At 42.2% G+C, this 17,638-nt stretch overlaps 1 protein-coding gene across 1 annotated transcript in view; it reads right to left on the reverse strand.

Annotated features, from left to right (window-relative positions):
• Positions 1 to 17,638, reverse strand: part of rps6ka1 (ribosomal protein S6 kinase a, polypeptide 1) — a 54,395-nt gene that overhangs the window by 17,812 nt on the left and 18,945 nt on the right. The window lies entirely within an intron of this gene.

A 17,638-nucleotide genomic window follows, 5' to 3' on the forward strand; every position in this document is an offset into this window, starting at 1 on the left:
TATGCAACACCACAATGACAGAGATACGATCTGCACACACACTCAGACGCACGCACACACACACAAATGAAAATGGGAAGTTATAAAAGTGAATGTGAGCTGCAGACGGGGGACAGAAACGGTTCAGGAAGTGGCTTCGAGGAAGTGTTTTCTTATTGGGAGGAGAAGAGCAAAGAGGAGCAGGAGCACAGAGGAGTCAAATCAATCGACTTTGATGTGAACAAAACAGATTCACTTTGAATGATCAGGCTCTCCGTATGATGAAACAAGCCTCTGCTGGCAGCAGCAGGAGCTGCAGAGAAGGAGAGGAAATCGATCGCTTGCTGATGCACGCTTGACAAGAATTGGGGAGAGTCTTGAGAACATCACAATCCTGTTTGAAGTTTGCATTACTCTTTTGATTCTCATTTGGCAAATCTTCTGTGCAATAAACCTCAGAGAAGGTGTATTTGCATTCCTGCACCAGTAACTTGATAACTCAAAGGCAGACAGACCTTCCTCCTGTCAGACATACATGGTGTAATGCTCAGTGATAAACACAAGGGGCCAGTGCAGGTCTACAGCCAGGGCAGTGGCCAGGAAAGAAGATGGGTCTGAGTCAGGAGCTTTAGCCAAGTAAGGGCATGCTCACACTGTTAGCTCATGCCTCCTGCAGAACAGCGGCATGTCGGCGTCCTGACATGCTCCATATGGCAATGGCGCATGGCGCTTAGAACAGAAGAAGACAAATAGATGTAGTAATGCACCGACAATCACAGAAAGAGCTGGCATCAACAGCGGAGAAGAAGTTCACTCAGACAGCGAGCTAGTTAGACAATTACAGTATCTGTGTCTCTGTAGTCGCTGCTCTTTCCGGGAAAACCGAAAGGCAGCACCTGCAAGATTTCAAATGCATGACAGCTCCGACTGTTAGGAGAGAGAAGGGGAGGGAGGGAGAGAAAGTCCAGAGGGGGAGACAGCAGAAAAGATGAGTGTACATGGAGGGAGACAGAGTAGTCCAAACATCCATCCGACCAAGCGGGGTTCAGTCTCATTACTGTGAAAACAAATATCCTGCACTAGACACACACACACACACACTGGGGTAAATCTGCTGTATAGGTACTCTCGAGCACTACTGAGACTATGACTAAGAAAAAGAACGACTATAGCGGAAATATGGTTACTATTTTTATGTGGACCTTCTTAATAAAGACACCTAAAATAGCAGATATACGTCATAACTATCGGCTTTATCGATGGTTAATCATTTATCATCATGACATTAATCCTTAAGTGCTGTTAATATAAATCATTATCAATAAGGATATTATCGGCACGTTATCGGTATCTGCAGATTTTGGCTTGATTGATGATTCCCTTGATACGACATTAACACTGCCTGCACCACGCCTCTTCCGTCAAGCGTGAAGAAGGGTGCAAGATGTCTGCGGTATGGCAGTTTCTCAAAGTGTCCGAAAACGAACAGCAAGGTCGCTATGTGCAACGGTTGCTCAGCATCGGTCATGCTCATTCATTCAACACTACAAATTTAATCGCCCATCTCAAGAATCTGCCAGCGGGCCACTACAATAAGAGAAGGCATGATATCAATTCCACTACAGGGGAGACTTGGTGGTCTCTGCAATTAGGTGGAAAAAAACATGTCTAATATATCAGTATCGAAATCGGCAAAAAGGGTTGGAAAATATCGGCATATCAGCAATTTGATCCTTGATCATTTTCCGTCAACTAATTGCTCAGGTCTAATCCTTTTCGGATTTATATAATGAAAACAACTTTTGTTTCTGTGTCTGCTCCACAAGCATGAAACGTTGTCTTTGGCTGACCAATCAGCCGACTCCACAGGACCATTTGGCCACTTTATTCCTGGGAATGAATCCAAACCAAAATCTATTTCTTAACTTACAAATAAATCTCTTCAGACTTGATAGACTGCATAAAAAATGCAGATTCAACCACCTGTTGAAGCTTTTATTATCCTTTTCCAGTTATGGCCGGGCTGCCTAAAGTCAGTGCACTATTAATTCCACAGTACTTAGGGTCATAAGCTCCCGTTTCCCTGCTTAAATGTCAAACTGCTTACGTCCACAAACAATTACAACTGCATTATAAACCATTAATAAAGCCAAAAAAGGGCTTTAAGTTATTTGACTTTTGATTTATTATTATTTTCATGGAACGAAGTTTTGTGAGAGACAGAAATAAACAGCTAGCTTGAACTAAACAATGTATACAACTCTACATTTTATCTATACATAAGCACGGTGGTAGGAAATTCTAGTTTATGGTATCCACAAGTGTTTTTTCTTCGGAGTTTAAAAGTGCATACACTTGTGTATTTGTAAGAGAGGGTCCAGACATGTCTGCAGGCAGGCACCTGAATCTGTCAGTGCAGAGACAGGAATGTCTCTCTCTGTTTTCATCAGTCTGAAACTCTGTCCTCTCGCTGCCTTAATTTGGAGGCAAGGCTGATTCATTCATTCAACAAGTTAATTTCCCATTCATTATCTTTTTTTTTTTCCATTGCAGACAGGCTGTTCATGCGACACACCTTCTTTCCACTTGGCCCAGGAGCCTCTCCATCTGTCCACCTTCATTCTGTCCTTTTCCCTATCCAATCCGGTCTCTCACTTTCTCTTTCTGCCCTCTAGCAACACCTGTTTGGAAAACCACGACTGACAGGCCGGTGTAAAAACGGATGTGGAAGGAGAGAGGGGAAGGCACCTCTGTCTCATTGCAATCCTTCAAACATCCCATCATGGTCTTTTAATATGGGCTTAACCTGGGGCAAGCAGAGGGAGAATCCATGAGAGATTCAAAGAATGTTATAAAAGAAGAGAAAAAAATAGGTAATAGGTTCAGGACCAAGCCGTCAGACCATCTCAGAGGCTCGTCGGGAACAAGGTAGTAGCAGTGCAGCAAAGACTTGTAATCTTAATCCTTCACTACTTAACGTGATGATCTCTGTCTTTGCCAATGAAGCTTCAGTTATCCCTCAGGAAGATGGAAGACAAGTGTTTCATTTACTGTTCATCATTTTTAAATAGTAGAAAAAGAAATGGATTCTGTGTGTGTGCGCAGGAAGGGGGAGACACACTCTAAAGTAAACGGATGAAAAATGAGCAAAACGAATGATATTCATGACATGAGACAAGATCTGCTTTTGTGCAAATACATCATAACACAAACAACAGAAATGCAGAGACAGAGGAAAATAATAAAAAACTCACTGCTGAGAGGTACCAGGTTTTGACCCTTGATCCTTTGGTGGAGTGCACTACAAAGGGTTAACAACAGACTGTGCAACCTGTCCCATCTGTCATCCCCCATGCCTCCCGCTTTGTGCACACACACACACACACACACACACACACATCACAAAAAACTACTACTAACCAGACCCAACCTTGCGATACACTACACCAAGTGACATCATTTAATAAAAGCAGCAAATGCCATTGACAAGATAAAGGTTTAAGTTACAGGAAATGTAACAGAGGTAGCACAGGATTAGCACACATGCTAGGTTTCTAAATATCATACAAGTTGAAGGTAGATGCTACAGGAAATACAACAGAGCTAGCACAGGATTAGCACATATGCTAGCTTTCTAAATGTCATAAATTTAAGGTAGATGCTACAGGAAATACAACAGATGTAGCACAGGATTAGCACATATGCTAGCTTTCTAAATGTCATCAATTTAAAGTTGATGCTACAGGAAATGTAACAGAGATTAGCACAGATGCTAGATTCCTTAATGTCATATATGTTGAAGGATAATGCTAACTGTAACAGAGGTAGCACAGGATTAGCACACATGCTAGGTTTCTAAATATCATACATGTTGAAGATAGATGCTACAGGAAATACAACAGAGGTAGCACAGGCTTAGCACAGATGCTAGCTATTTTAAATGTCATAAGGTTGATGCTACAGGAAATGTAATAGAGGTAGCACAGGATTAGCACATATGCTAGCTTTCTAAATACCATAAATTCAAAGTTGATGCTACAGGAAATGTAACAGAGATTAGCACAGATGCTAGCTTCCTAAATGTCATATAGGATAATGCTAAATGTAACAGAGGTAGCACAGGATTAGCACATATGCTAGTTGCCTAAATATCATAAGTTGAAGGTTGATGGTACAGGAAATGTAACAGAGGTAGCACAGGATTAGCACATATGATAACTTTCTAAATGTCATGTATGCTGAAGGATAATGCTACAGGAAATGCAACAGAGGTAGCACAGGATTAGCACAGACGCTACAGGAAATCCTGTGCTGGCATCTGCAGTATTAATAGCAGCAGTAAGATGATAGGCAGGTCAGTGCTGGGCCAGTTGACATGAGGCCATAATGGTCTTGTGTAATATCCACAGAGGCCGCGATGGTCAATACATAAATAAAAAGGTCAGAAATGACAGGAAGGAGGAGAGAACAAAAGAGAGGGATGGAGGGATGAGTGGGAGTGAGGGATGAGACAGAGGAAGAGAAGAAAGAGTGGATGCTGGTAATGTAAACAATGAGGTCATCAGAGCTGTGCTGGCTGACTGCAGTGGAAATGTGAAGCAGCCTTACGTCAGCATGCATAGGATATAGAGCAACACCTGCATGTACACGCGCAGAGTACAACCCATAAACACACAAACAATAGCGCTCCTCTTTAATTCCTCTGTCATCACTTAACCAAAGTTCAAACCCTTCACAGCAGCCGGAGCATCCAAAATAGCAGCTTCATATCTCAGTCAATACTTCCTGCTTCCTCCCTCTCGTGGCTCGCCTCTTTCCTAAAATATCAATAGAACCTCTTGCCAAAAACGCACACACACAAAGCGGACAAATCAAAGCTCTGATGTATGCATCCTTCCTGAACCATCCTGTCTTCTAACCTATTGATAACCTCTTGCCTTGCTCTACAACACGACTATCAGCCTTTTTATGCAACTGCCTGCACACTTGAGATGAAAAAGGAAATATTAACCACTGCCGCACCTCAATTATTTATTGGTAAGGGCTAAAATGTTTATTCTAGCCTTTGAACATCTGAGCACTACAAGATGAGATTATAATAAAGTATTTGTGATGGCACCTTCATGACACAATATTTATATTTATTGGAATTCCATTAACACTGTATTAATTTATGTCAGACTACGTAATTCAATTTCTCTAAAAGGAGCAATTCGCCCCTGGAAAAAGCCGCTGTCAGTCAAAGCTGGTGTTCTCTGTAATCGATAGAAGCAAGAATATTTGAAATTGGCGCCATAGCTGTGGAGAAAGTTGTACAAACAGCTTGTGGTTTTGCCCATTCTACATTCCTACAACACCCAGCGTGCATTGCACCCCTCCCTCTGAAAGGAACGGCCCAGCGAGAGACGCTGGAGTTAAATACTACCAGTTTCCAGTCAAGGACATCGATAGCTGCAGGCAATGGCTCAGAGCGATACAGAATCTGAAATATGAAGAGAATATACCAGTGGATCGTCTTAAAAAATCTTGTGGTCTGCAGTCTACATTTCAAACCTGACGATTTTGAACGAGACATGACATCGCAGTTGGGCGTCCTAGATTGAGGAAGTATAGTTTAGTACGCTCCCTGGCCTCCGCCGGAGAACGCATTTTACGTAGTCTGGCTGAGGTTTTCCAGGGCCCATTGGAGAAGCGGATAGAGTCCTCCAAAGGCACAGAGAGAAATTGCATTGAGAAAATTTATTGCTGTAGTCAACATTAACGTGTCAGTTTTACATCAAGATGCTGAAAATAACATCTCTGTTTAGGATACTAAATGTCAATGCCAATAATCCATTTAAGTGATATAAATAAATTGATAAAAATATATGATGTTGTTGCCAATATATTCGGCAGTACAGCTTCTTTATGTGACTGCAAATGACTGCAAATGCTGCCTATCAGCAAAGGTCAAAGGCTACATAGTCCTTGGGGCAATACTACAAACTGCTGAGGAGGAGAAACCGAGAGAAAAGGGAGAATGAAAAAAAGAAAAAGACCTGGAAAATAAATGTAGCAAAGGATTTATTAAATTAAGAGAAATAAACAAGGATAAACACCATCAGCATCCAGATGAATGAGATCTGAAGAGAGACATGAGAGCAACTGGTTGGAAAATTTCCCTTAATCGACGCCGAGAGGGCGAAGCGTGAAACTATGGCAACTGTGTTTTCTCTGTCTCCATCTCCCAGCATCCTCTTTGTGAGACAAGAGCCTGTACGAGAAACAAGGCCACACACAAACACACAGGAAACAGTTTTTACAGGATGCTTCCATCTTCACAAATAGAGCACTTTTGGGCCTTCGCACTCCACTTCAGTCTGCAATTTGATGCCAGAATCCTCCTCACACCATCCAGGCTGCAAGAGTTTATCTGCATTTATACAGGAAGTGATATATTATGGTGGCCTTTAAAGGTCGGCAATGAAGCTCTAATATCAGAGACCTTTCAGAAAACACAGCGATGTGTAATCACTACTGTACAAGTGCGTGTGTTGTTGTGTTTGTGTGTTTTAAGCTAAAGTGATACATAAATGAAAAGTGAGGATTGCTGATGATTGTGTGTTTAGGCGCATCTTCTCTTGTGTGTATTTGCTTTATCATAAACCTTTCTGCTCCTGGCGGCACAAGACACAATCGGGGCTCAGCCACAGCAAGGACACAGTAACCATGACAACTAGGCCCACAGCAGCCATGAATGGATGGAGGAGGGGAAGGAGTGAAAAGATGGAGTCTGAGGGCTGCTGGTTCAAGTGTAGTAGGTTTACAGTTTGTTTTGTGATGATGAAACACACTGATATTTGAACCTGACAAACTCCGTGCTCAGACACAGTCTGGCTGCATCCATTCACAAAAGAAGCTTTACAAGGATCCTAAAAGTTTGTTTTCAAAGCACTTTGAAATTGACACCGAAAAACAACTTTGTCACTGCTCTGCCCTCACCTTTCACCATGCAATTACTGATGCTGAAAAGTCAGCATACACAGATGCCAATATATCCCCAATATCCTAATATCAGCTGATATATTAGCTCAGCCTGATTGGGTTGATCATGCAGGTTTTCTAAACAAATTCTAAGCTAAGAAATGACAGAAGGCCATCCATCCATGATATCTAGACCACTTATCCTGTTCAGGGTCGCAGGGGGACCTCACATTCACACCTTTTTTATACCCCTAACCCACCCAAATTAGCACGTTGACAAGGGTTTTTAAGACCCGGGAAGACCCGCTAATACATGCCGATTGTCTCTTTTCCCACTGCCAGTGGAGTATACTCCTTTCAGTCTCTTTTCTGCTGCATCACCGTCTGACGTCACAAACGCACCGGAGACAGGTTAGTGAACAGTAGTACGCACAAAGAACTTAAATTATACTCTTTGGTAAGCAGCATGGAGGCCAGTGAAGATGTTATGGTGTGATGAAGTCGGAGCCAAGACACCAAACACAAGCTATGTAACAAATGTAATGTATGCAATAAATGTTTGAAGCTATAATAACGTTTGTTGTCTGACTGAAATAAAGTTTAAATTTGAGTTGTGGTTTACAGACAAACTTGTCGCTTCAAACATAAAGTCCTTACTATAACCTTTTTTAACAGAGGGATTCTCTCTGCAAAGTGTGCTCACTTTCAGCAGCAGGCCATTAAAAACATTTGTCTAGAGCACCGTGGGAACAACATGATCTTCTGAAATATACCTTATGAACTACTGGTGCTGACACTGCTCGTTTACAACCTGTCTGACTGGCTGTCTGCAGGTCATGGATGTGTCACAGTGATACGCTAAAGCATTACCCCTTTAATAAACCTACATCTGTCGCTAATGATCGCCTGTAGCAAAATAACTCCTTAGAGATGATCTGACAAAGTCTTGATTAAGAGATAAAAGAAAGTTTAAAAGCCTCCTGTGAAACCAGAGAGCAGTGAGGAGAACTATATGCAGAGAAAGAGAAAGAGAGAGAGAGAGTAGCAGAGGTTATATTGTGCACAATAGAGTCCAAAGATTTAGAGCTGCCTTCTTGCACAGAGGCAGGCTGGGTAATTGGGCTGTAAACCATGTCCCTGCCTTTCTGTGTATATGTGCGCGCCCTATCTACCTACCTACAGTAAACCGCTGCCGCCATTAACATCTCATTCTGTTGAGGATAAAACCAGACACTCGCTCGACAAGCACGTCAATCAAACCCCCAAAAGCCCACCCCCAAACACACACACAACAAACATCACTAACGATCACTGATTTACTTCCTTTGAGCTCTACTGCACGTGCACAATGAGGTCTGTTAACTACCACGAAGAAGGAGCCACTTAAACCTTCTGGAGAGACTCAATTAATGCAGCTATAAACGCTGACTCACTCGACAAGATTACAATGATGGTGTGCTTTGTTTGCCTTGGTAACAGATTTCCCTTATTGTAACCAGAAGATTGTGTGTGTTGGAGTAAAGTCCGTCTGTGTGTCTTGCGTAATAAGCTTGATTTTTCCGCTCCTCGTCCGTGTTAACTGACTAACTTGTGATGCAGAAGCAGGAACACTAAGAGCTGTTTATACATAACAGATGAACCAAATACACCTCAGACTATTCACCGCAGAGCTTTTGATTTGTCAGTCAGCCGTCACAATGTCAAACATCCATTTTCTTTTCTTTTTTTCTGCAAAGACTCGACGCAACCTTGCAGAAAAATGTAGCATTCACGATCTGACAAAAGGTAGATTTGAGGCCGTCCTCGCCTTTAAGTGACAAACTTCACAGAAAAGTTAGAGAAGTTTGGCTCAGAAACTTTACAAGAACAAAAACTAGGAGAAAGAATCGGGGCAGGGCGGCCAAGGACGCCTGCTAAACAGATCGTTAAATAGCCGTGTTTTATCTCGACTGTGAGACAAAATGATAAATGAGACTTGGAGGAGGAAAAATGAGGAGAAGGGATGGAAGATAAGGAGGATGCTGTAGTGGAATCTGCAGGGTAAAATGATGAGGGGCAGTGAGATGGAGAGCGTGAAAGAGGGCATCTTCAAGCCTCGCTGCCTTTTCTCATTTAGAAGGTGTGTGTGTCCGTGTGCGTATGTGTGTGCGTCATCAGGGTTCCCTCGCTGTCGTCATCTACAGTGCAGCAGGAACACCAGAGTCCACTTTGACACGGTCCAGAAGGCGGTTTCCACTTGTTCTTATCGCCCCTGGTGATTGTTATCGTCTGATCCAACGGGAGCAAAAAGGCAGAGACGGGCAGGTCTGGTCGTTCCTCGTCAGTCTGCTCGAGCAATAATCAAATGAGCCGGAGCTCGCTGCCTTTCAGAGCGACACATTCAATCATATTGTCAGTGTGAGGTAAGTGGACGGAGAGGCAGACGAGGAAAGTAACGCTAGAACAGACTGAGAGGATGGAAAAGACAGAAAGTGGACATATTCAGGTCAACACGCCTCTTAACGTCAAGTCGTCATGATGAACTCTTCAACATGTAATTGAAATGACAAAGGAGCCTGCCAATGTAATAGACAGTAGCAGGTTGATGTGTTAAAGTAATTTCACAATCCCCAAAGCTAAAAAAAATTATGAGACAATTAATTTCAAATCTTTGTAGATTATTTTCCTCAACTATATCGATTAATCATTTGTTTAGGAAATGTCAGATAATGGCAAAAACTTCCAGGAGCCCCAGATGAAACTGTTCAATGTCCTGTTGTTAAGAAAGAGGGAGGGGGCGGGTCACGACTCTGCCCAGCTGAGCGAACAGTGCGCCCAAGTTTTGACATTATTTAACAGATTATTTGCTGTCAATTATACAGGCTAAGAGAACTAATCTAAGCTTCGACTAATTGACCCTTTTCTCATTTCAGTGCCACAACAAACTCCTCTTTTAGGCGACTTAAGTCTCAGTTTATGTTTACACAAGTGAACATTAAAGCATTTCCAGCTTTCCAACTAGAGTGTTCTTATCTTCTTATCTAGTTTCCTAAATTCTTATCATTTGGCCAGATCTAAAGAGGAGGTATTATGCTGTTTCACATTTTAAAACATATAAATATAATGTAACAATGTTGGATGTTCAGACTAAACGTGGGTGAAGTTTCAAATCTGTAGGTAAAAGTATGTTGGAGTAATCCCCAGGCTTCTCAGCTCAGTCTGCAGGCTGCTGTGAACGTCAGGTTTCACAGTTTTTTCTACACGCTGCACTTTGTGACGTCACAAAGAGCTGGCCAATCAGAAGAAAGTGGGCTCATAGGGGCGGGGTTTCTTAAGGGGACAGAGCTGGCTTTTCAGGCAAAGGCTGCATGAGGGCCCGCACAGAGCACCAGTGTGACAAATATAATGAGCTTTATTAAGTGTAAAAATAATGCTAAGCTACACCACAGGTATTACAGAGTGACATATAAAGCTTGAAATAATCATTATACCCCCCTTTAAGACAGCTAGTGAGCTAAAGTTAGCAACAGCTCAGCTAGCAGCCCTGCCTTGTGCAAGAGTGTCAAAGAAACACTGACTTTTATAAAGTGGTTTTATTGGCTTTAATTTCTAGGTGTGTGTATTTTGACTGAAGAGCCATTTTGAGACTTGGTTTATAAACTCAACAGTCTGCTAATGCTCTGCTCCTACATCGCTCTGTCTACAATGGCGCAGCTAAAAAACAAAAGTTCAGAGATTCAGCTGCCAAAATGACTCAAGGTCGTCTTGACCGATGATTCAATTCATCAACTTAAAGAGGACAGTTCTACATATATGTAATAATGATTATCAAAAACACTTGATTTCATCTCTCAAAAAAGGAAGCCGGTTCCAGGTTTGTATAAAAAGAGCTTCGGCCTCTTCTCAGGAGGAACAACACAAATACAGTCTGAACTTGGAGGACAATCATGTGGCCACTAAATCATCATTCAGCACACAACTTAATGCCAATCACTTAAGAAGCTTTTCCACAGTTTAACGTCTTCTGTGTCAGCGCTGACGCTGAAAGGGAGGACTATAATCAACATCTAGAGAGGAAACACACTTCAGATAATCAGTGCCTCTCTGCTGAACCATCTGCAGGGGCGTCGTTTCAACAGAAGTCTTAGGTGCATTTTAGTCTAGATCCATATCACTTTGCTGGCACAGTATTAGTACACATATTTACACTGCTTTAAAGTTCATATTAGTTTCTGTTGTTCAAGGAGATAAACTATCATGCACACAAGATGCATTTCTATTCATCCCTGCTACTTTTCTAATTCTATAATCCTGGTTTATTCAACCTCTCTTTTCTCGTAAAGGTCGCCCATTCTGAAAGAGGGGACACTTCAAATTCTGGCTCTGCCTCTCAAGGCCTTGAGCTGCTTTCATTCAAACACAATAAAACCATGTCGCTTTCAAATTTTACTTTCAACCTCCATGATTTGGCTCGCTTGTTTGCTGTGGACAGATTTTTCGCAGACAATCGGAGACAACTATCAAAGCTTTGTTTATACGCAGAGACAGCAGATGTTACAACCAATGACTGTATATAGATTGACAACGCATCTCCATCTGCTCCAATTGTACGTAATTGATGCCAAATATTGTACGTAATTGATAGCCCGTAATAGGCACTGCCATCTTGCGATGGTGACGTCGTATGGAGCCAGAGACTGCGCAGTAGAGATCGCCAAGTGAAGCGGCCGTTGCCACTTCCGCTAACCCAAACACAGGAGGTACAACAGGTCTGGAGGTACAAGCAATGCAGCCTTAAAGTAAAAATGCTCTTGTACATGTCAAGTCTGTTCTGTTATATGGTTCAGAGAGTTGGCAAGTGATCAAAATTGATATGAGGAGAGTGAAAGTATTTCACAATGGATGCCTCAGACGAATATGCCAGATCTTTTGGCCAAACAAAATCTCCAACCACCAACTGTACAAGAAAACAGGCAGCCGGAGCATCGCCAGGGAAATCACACACAGACGACTGAGATGAATAGGCCTTGTGCTGAGAATGGAGCAGGACCAGATCCCGAGATTTGCCTTAAGATGGACACCACCAGGCAAAAGAAAACCCGGAAGGCCCAAATCTACCTGCCGCAGAACTGTGATACAGGAGCTGGAAAAAATGAACCTGTCATGGGGAGAGGCCCAACATGCTGCCACGGACCGAGTGCAAAGGAGAGAGCTCATTGAAGCCTTATGTCCCATAGGGGATGAAGAGGAGTAAGTAAGTGAGTATGGCAACCACCTCGGCGATGCGCGACCCAGCTGTGACCCAAATTTTTGCAAACACACTACTGACTACTAACGTTAACGTTACAACTAATTACTACATTTCAAGCTAGCTAAGTTTCAATAAGTTGCCACTACAGCAGAGGCGTGTTTTGTTTTTGCGATGGAGGGGGCGGTTTGAAATTTGCATAGTGGGCGGGGACTATGCAGATTTATGATTTTTTAATGAGGGAGAAGGTGGAGATGCGTTGGGAGGATTTTTTACGAGGTAATTAAACGTATTTAGCATAAAAAACATATCAGACAATTTATTATTTCATGCAGAGCATTTAATGTCTCAAAACATGACTGGTCATTGGAAGCAAAAATAAAAGATCCACATGTGTCCAGTCTTGTACTTGACCTTGGTTACGTCATGGAAGCACCACCTGCTGCTATTCATTCATGCACTTTATTTACGCATGAGATAAACTATTAATAGGCCTCGTTAATAGACCTATTTAAAGATGCAAAACAGTGTTGCTGTTTTGAAAGGGCATGTTGTCACTTTGGGGGCTTGGCTGTTTGACTTTCCATTTAATAAAAGTGGAGCCATTTCGATCACGGTTAAAAATAACCAAAACTCAATCCGTCTGCAGCTCTTCCCAAAATCCGGCCTACAGCGGAATATTAAAACCACTTAATGCTGTTAAATCTTTCACCTCTTACAATGGCAGCACTAGCTCCGTTAACAGTCCTGATTAGTGTGAATAGGAACAACATCATTAACTTGTGCGTTTATACAAATCGTGCTCTGCAAGAGGTCCAATTAAAGAGCAATACAAGCAGTGAGAATGGGAGAATATGTTAAGTACAGACGCAGACAGACAGAAATACTAAAGTGTTCTGCAGGAGTGGAAGCACTTTAATCTCATATACATAAACACAAAGGGCAATCAGTACATTTGCTATCTAGCCTCATATTATATAGCTGTGTATAATCACCGCGAGTAATAAAACACTAGCCGCTCACTGCTGCTCTCAGACCTTGCCAACGCTGCGTGACAGCGAGCGTAAGTCTTCAGGGACCGAGCAGGAAAAAAACAAAAAGAACACAGTGTTTGTTGCCTGCAAGGTTTCCAATCTCATAGCAATCTTTATCTTAAAATCTGTGTAAAAGCATCGCCATCACCATCATTTGGTTTGTGAGGCAAAGGTCCCTGCATAGCAATCTTATGCCCCTTCTAGAGATGAGAAATACAAGTGCTGTGATTCTCTTTTTTTCCGCCGAGTACACTTGATCCCTGGATTCGTGTGGCCTCAAGTGACACCTTTGCTCATGTTTCGAGCTCAAGTCCGACTTCAAAGTTTCTGTGAAATGACCGACGAAGGGGTAACGGATGGAGAGAGTAAATATGGGCTCAGCCAGCCCCTCAGATTGAAGTCATAACTAGTTTTTAGGTTGTTATAGTGCAGTTATTCTGACTGGTTAAATTGCCTGGATAATTATTTTCTCTCATTTCCACTGAGATCATTTATCATGCAAACTAAGTGTCTGCACATGCACGGCATTTGACAGTCTGCTAAAGTATAATGTCGCCATATTAAGAGACTTTTATTTTCTAATCTGCAAACTTTCCGTGTTATTTTGCACATTAGATTCTGTCATTAAAATGATGCACTACTTCTACACTACTTTTCCTAAATCCCTCTCTTTACCTCGTGCTGCCTTTAAAGACTTACTTTGATCTTACATTCAAATATTCAGACTACACAACAAGAGGCGCCGTTAATCTCCAAATCTAATTTCACGGAAGTATAATCCCCTGACATCGCATCAAAATATCTTTTACCATTTGCTACATCTGAAAATATTTTGATGGAAACTGCAACTGTCAAATGTTTAGCAGCAACAAACATGATCGGAATGAAAGATTTTCTGCATTAAATCTCATTTTGCACTTCCACCCTCGCCCCTGGGTGTATCTTTTATGAACGTCTCTCTGCTCATTACTGTGATGGCGCACTAGCGGCTAATTACACACCCAGGAAATGAAAGGAGGCGGTGGAGAGGTTCGAAGGGTATTGATGTATGTTTGCGAGGAAGGAAAAAGGAGATGAACGATAAAATATAGCGGGTCATGCGAGGACAGCAAAGAGCAATATGCTCAATAAACTCATAATCCTGCTCTACAGTCATTTCAGAGGCTTGTTACGTGTCTGAGTCATGATAGAGCGGGAAGACGGGCGGCTGTAATGCATCGAGGAGTGAGAAGGGATGAGCAGTCCAAGAAAAAAAGATTCTTACATCAGACACAGAAATGTGTCTGTGTCATAGGTGTCCTGTGCATGTGTGTGTGTGTGAGTGTAGCTGTAGCAGTGGCAGCCTCAGGTGTTCTGTCGCAAAGTGCAACCCAAGACAATGCTGTCAAACTACTGAACAATACGACAGATAGAGGTGCTAGCAAAACAATGCTATAAAAACACCCAACACAAGAGCTCACACCATGCTTTCTATTCTTAGAGTGTGTGAGTATTTCTGTGCATGTGTGTGCTGGAGGCTCATCTGTGACTGGCACAAGCAATGTCACCTCTGAGCCTGTGCCACACAGTGCTGACATCGGCAATTATCTGTATCAAAATCTAGAAGTTGACATTTTCGTTTCCCCTACTGCTGCACCACGCAGAGCCAAACACACATCTTTCAGGGAAATGTACATGTTTGCGCACACACATTCAGAAACAGTAAGAAAATAGATTTAACAAGACGTGAAGACATCCGGACAGCTGCAACATTTGTTTATTTTGGCAACAGGAAATATAAGCTGAGGACATGGTATATCTGAACCCAAGTTCAACTATAGACTGTACACACACAAAACACTGTTACAGCGTGTACTGACTAGACAATAACACATTAAGAGCATGTTAGGCTACACCCTGAAGTCTGCAGTGTTATAATCAGCCCTCTTCTCTATACGTCTAAACTCTCTCCCCCCCTCGTTCATAAGCCCCTCCCTCTTCACCCCGCGCAGGAATGTGAAGTGTTTGGCTCTGTCAGGCTCCAAGGCGTGTCCGAACCTTGTTAATACAGGCCTCTCTGCCTCACTGGGGATCGCAGCCAAGCAGATGCCGGGCACGACGCATTTACTCCTCTGGCAAGATTTCACACTCCGCTGCAAGATGGAGATGATCGGGTTTTCGAAGAAATGTTTGACACTTTGCAAGCTGTGGAAGTGTTAAGCAACGCTGTGCAGACCAGGGAAAGGCAACATAACACAGGATGGAGCTGGAAGTGCAGCTCAGCAGCTGTCTCCTGGCCCTGATTATAAGTCTGTCCATTAAGTTTTATTACATTATTTAGCCTTTTATAGGCGTATAAGGGCCCGCTGAGCATGCAAGCCGTTTTGCTAAGTCATCCAGTTAAGCACATTGATACCTAAAAACTGCCTTGTGAGGAATCCTGATTACTTACTGTATCGGACAGCTAAAATGACTAAATGTGGAATCTCTTGCACACGGATGTTCAAAGGTTTTAAGAAAGGAGGGAAACAAATAAGAGATAGAAAAGAAGAAGTCAATGTAGCACAAAGAAATGGAGACAGGATACAATCCCAGGTCTGGTGCTATGATCATCAGAGTCTTTGCAAATATTTCTTGGCATTCACTTGAACTTGGCAAACAGGAGCAGCAGATGGTTCAGGAGTGGTGCCATATTCAGATAGTGTCAGGTTATTTATTAAACACTAGAAAACTGATGTGCTCCATGTTGCAATCTTCAGCTATCTGGTACTGCATGTCGGCTGGCAGAAATGATTCATTGCAACATCCTGCTGTTAATATGAGCTGGTTGTAAATTCGGATTTGTTTATGTGGGGGGGGGCTCTGTGGATTCAGGGTTGCCATGGGTGCACATACGTGTGTGTGTGCGCAGACTACAAAATCTGATTTGAAGTGTTTGACAAATTGTAAATAAAATATGACAAACTGAGAGGTCTCTTTGAACAGAACCATTAAATGCTCATCAAAGTCATTCGAGATACTGTTGGTATTGTTGAAAATAAAAGCTGATGACAAAGCAAATCTCGATCAATGTCCGGTGGACTCTGAAGCAAAAAGGAGGAAGCTAAAAGAGAGAGACTTACTCTAACTCTAACTTCTGAAAATGTTAAATTAAAAGAAAATAAAACTATGCAAAATAAACCATCCTTGTGAAAGAAGGTGAAACTAAAGATAAAATAACTACAAATTAATAAATGCTTTTGTCCGAAATACAGGAAAAACAAATACCCTCTGCTAGTTACTGTTTTCCAATACAATTTCAGTAAGCTAGCTTGCTTGACAGTTTAGCTGCACTAGAGCTTGCTAGCTGGCTTAATTCTACAGTTAGCTACCAAAGATTGGAGGCTATACCTGCTGCAAACTATTTTGGGTCATAGTAGTGTTTTGTTTAATCAAAAGTAAATGCAGAAAATTTAGCGCAATTTAACAAACCAGTTTATTTTCTCACAACCTGACAGGAAAGCCACTGTCAGATAAAGGGAGGGGAACCCGATGGAAATGTAAAAAGTTATTAAGACTGAGAAAAGTTTAATATTATATGAATTGTTGAATATGTATGAAGTTAAGCGTCCCCTGGTGACATAAGGGTAGATCTATGTGCGAGGGCTGAGCCCCGGACAATCCTGACCTATTTTAACCCTGAACATGGGCTTCAGTATGGGCTCAGGGCAAAATCACAAACCTCTACTGCAAAGCTATCATATGCAAATGCCTCGTTTCTTAACATGATTCCTAATATGAGTCAGCAAAACCCAAAGGGGCCAAGAAGCTGAGCAAATGTAAACGATAGGATGCAAGAGGTAAAAATTCAAACAGCCCCTGCAGGGAAGCGAGCCACGAGAAAAACAGCTCAAGTGGGGAGACAGGATAGAGAAACAGACAAGCAACTGAGAGTTAGAAAAGCAACTATTCTTATTTTGTTCTCGTCCTCCGTCTTTCTCAACTCTGGGGGAGTTCAGTGAATTAACCAGATTGAAAGCCCTCAAAGGAGCAATGCTTGAACTCTGCCTGCTAAAGAGAGTGTTCCCCATTAAAGACAGACGCAGAGAGGAGAGACGGGGGCGGACAAGCAGGAAACAAACACACAGACTTCCCTTTAAGACATAGTTTAGGGAAATAAACGTATTGCTCTTCTTGCAGAGAGGGAATCTTTCGAGTGAACATGTATTGTCCAACGCTAACCCAAATGTCAACCATTGGCGCTAAAGCTAACAAATCAAGACAAATATCTTGTTTAAATTCATACAAAAAAGTGTTAAAAGTTGTTTTAGTTTTCGAGGTGTAATACCTCTGACACGCTAGCTGTTTGTACCGGCTCTCAATCTAAATAGCTAAGCGAACTGCTTGCTAGCACCAGCTTTAGTTTTACGCGGGTAATAGCCCTGACAAGCTAGGTTTGTCCCTGTTCTTAGTCTAA

Source organism: Semicossyphus pulcher, unplaced genomic scaffold, assembly GCF_022749685.1.
Source record: "Semicossyphus pulcher isolate SPU_LCO1_2020_fin unplaced genomic scaffold, fSemPul1.0.p SCAF_14, whole genome shotgun sequence".
In the NCBI taxonomy this organism is placed as follows: Eukaryota; Metazoa; Chordata; class Actinopteri; order Labriformes; family Labridae; genus Semicossyphus; species Semicossyphus pulcher.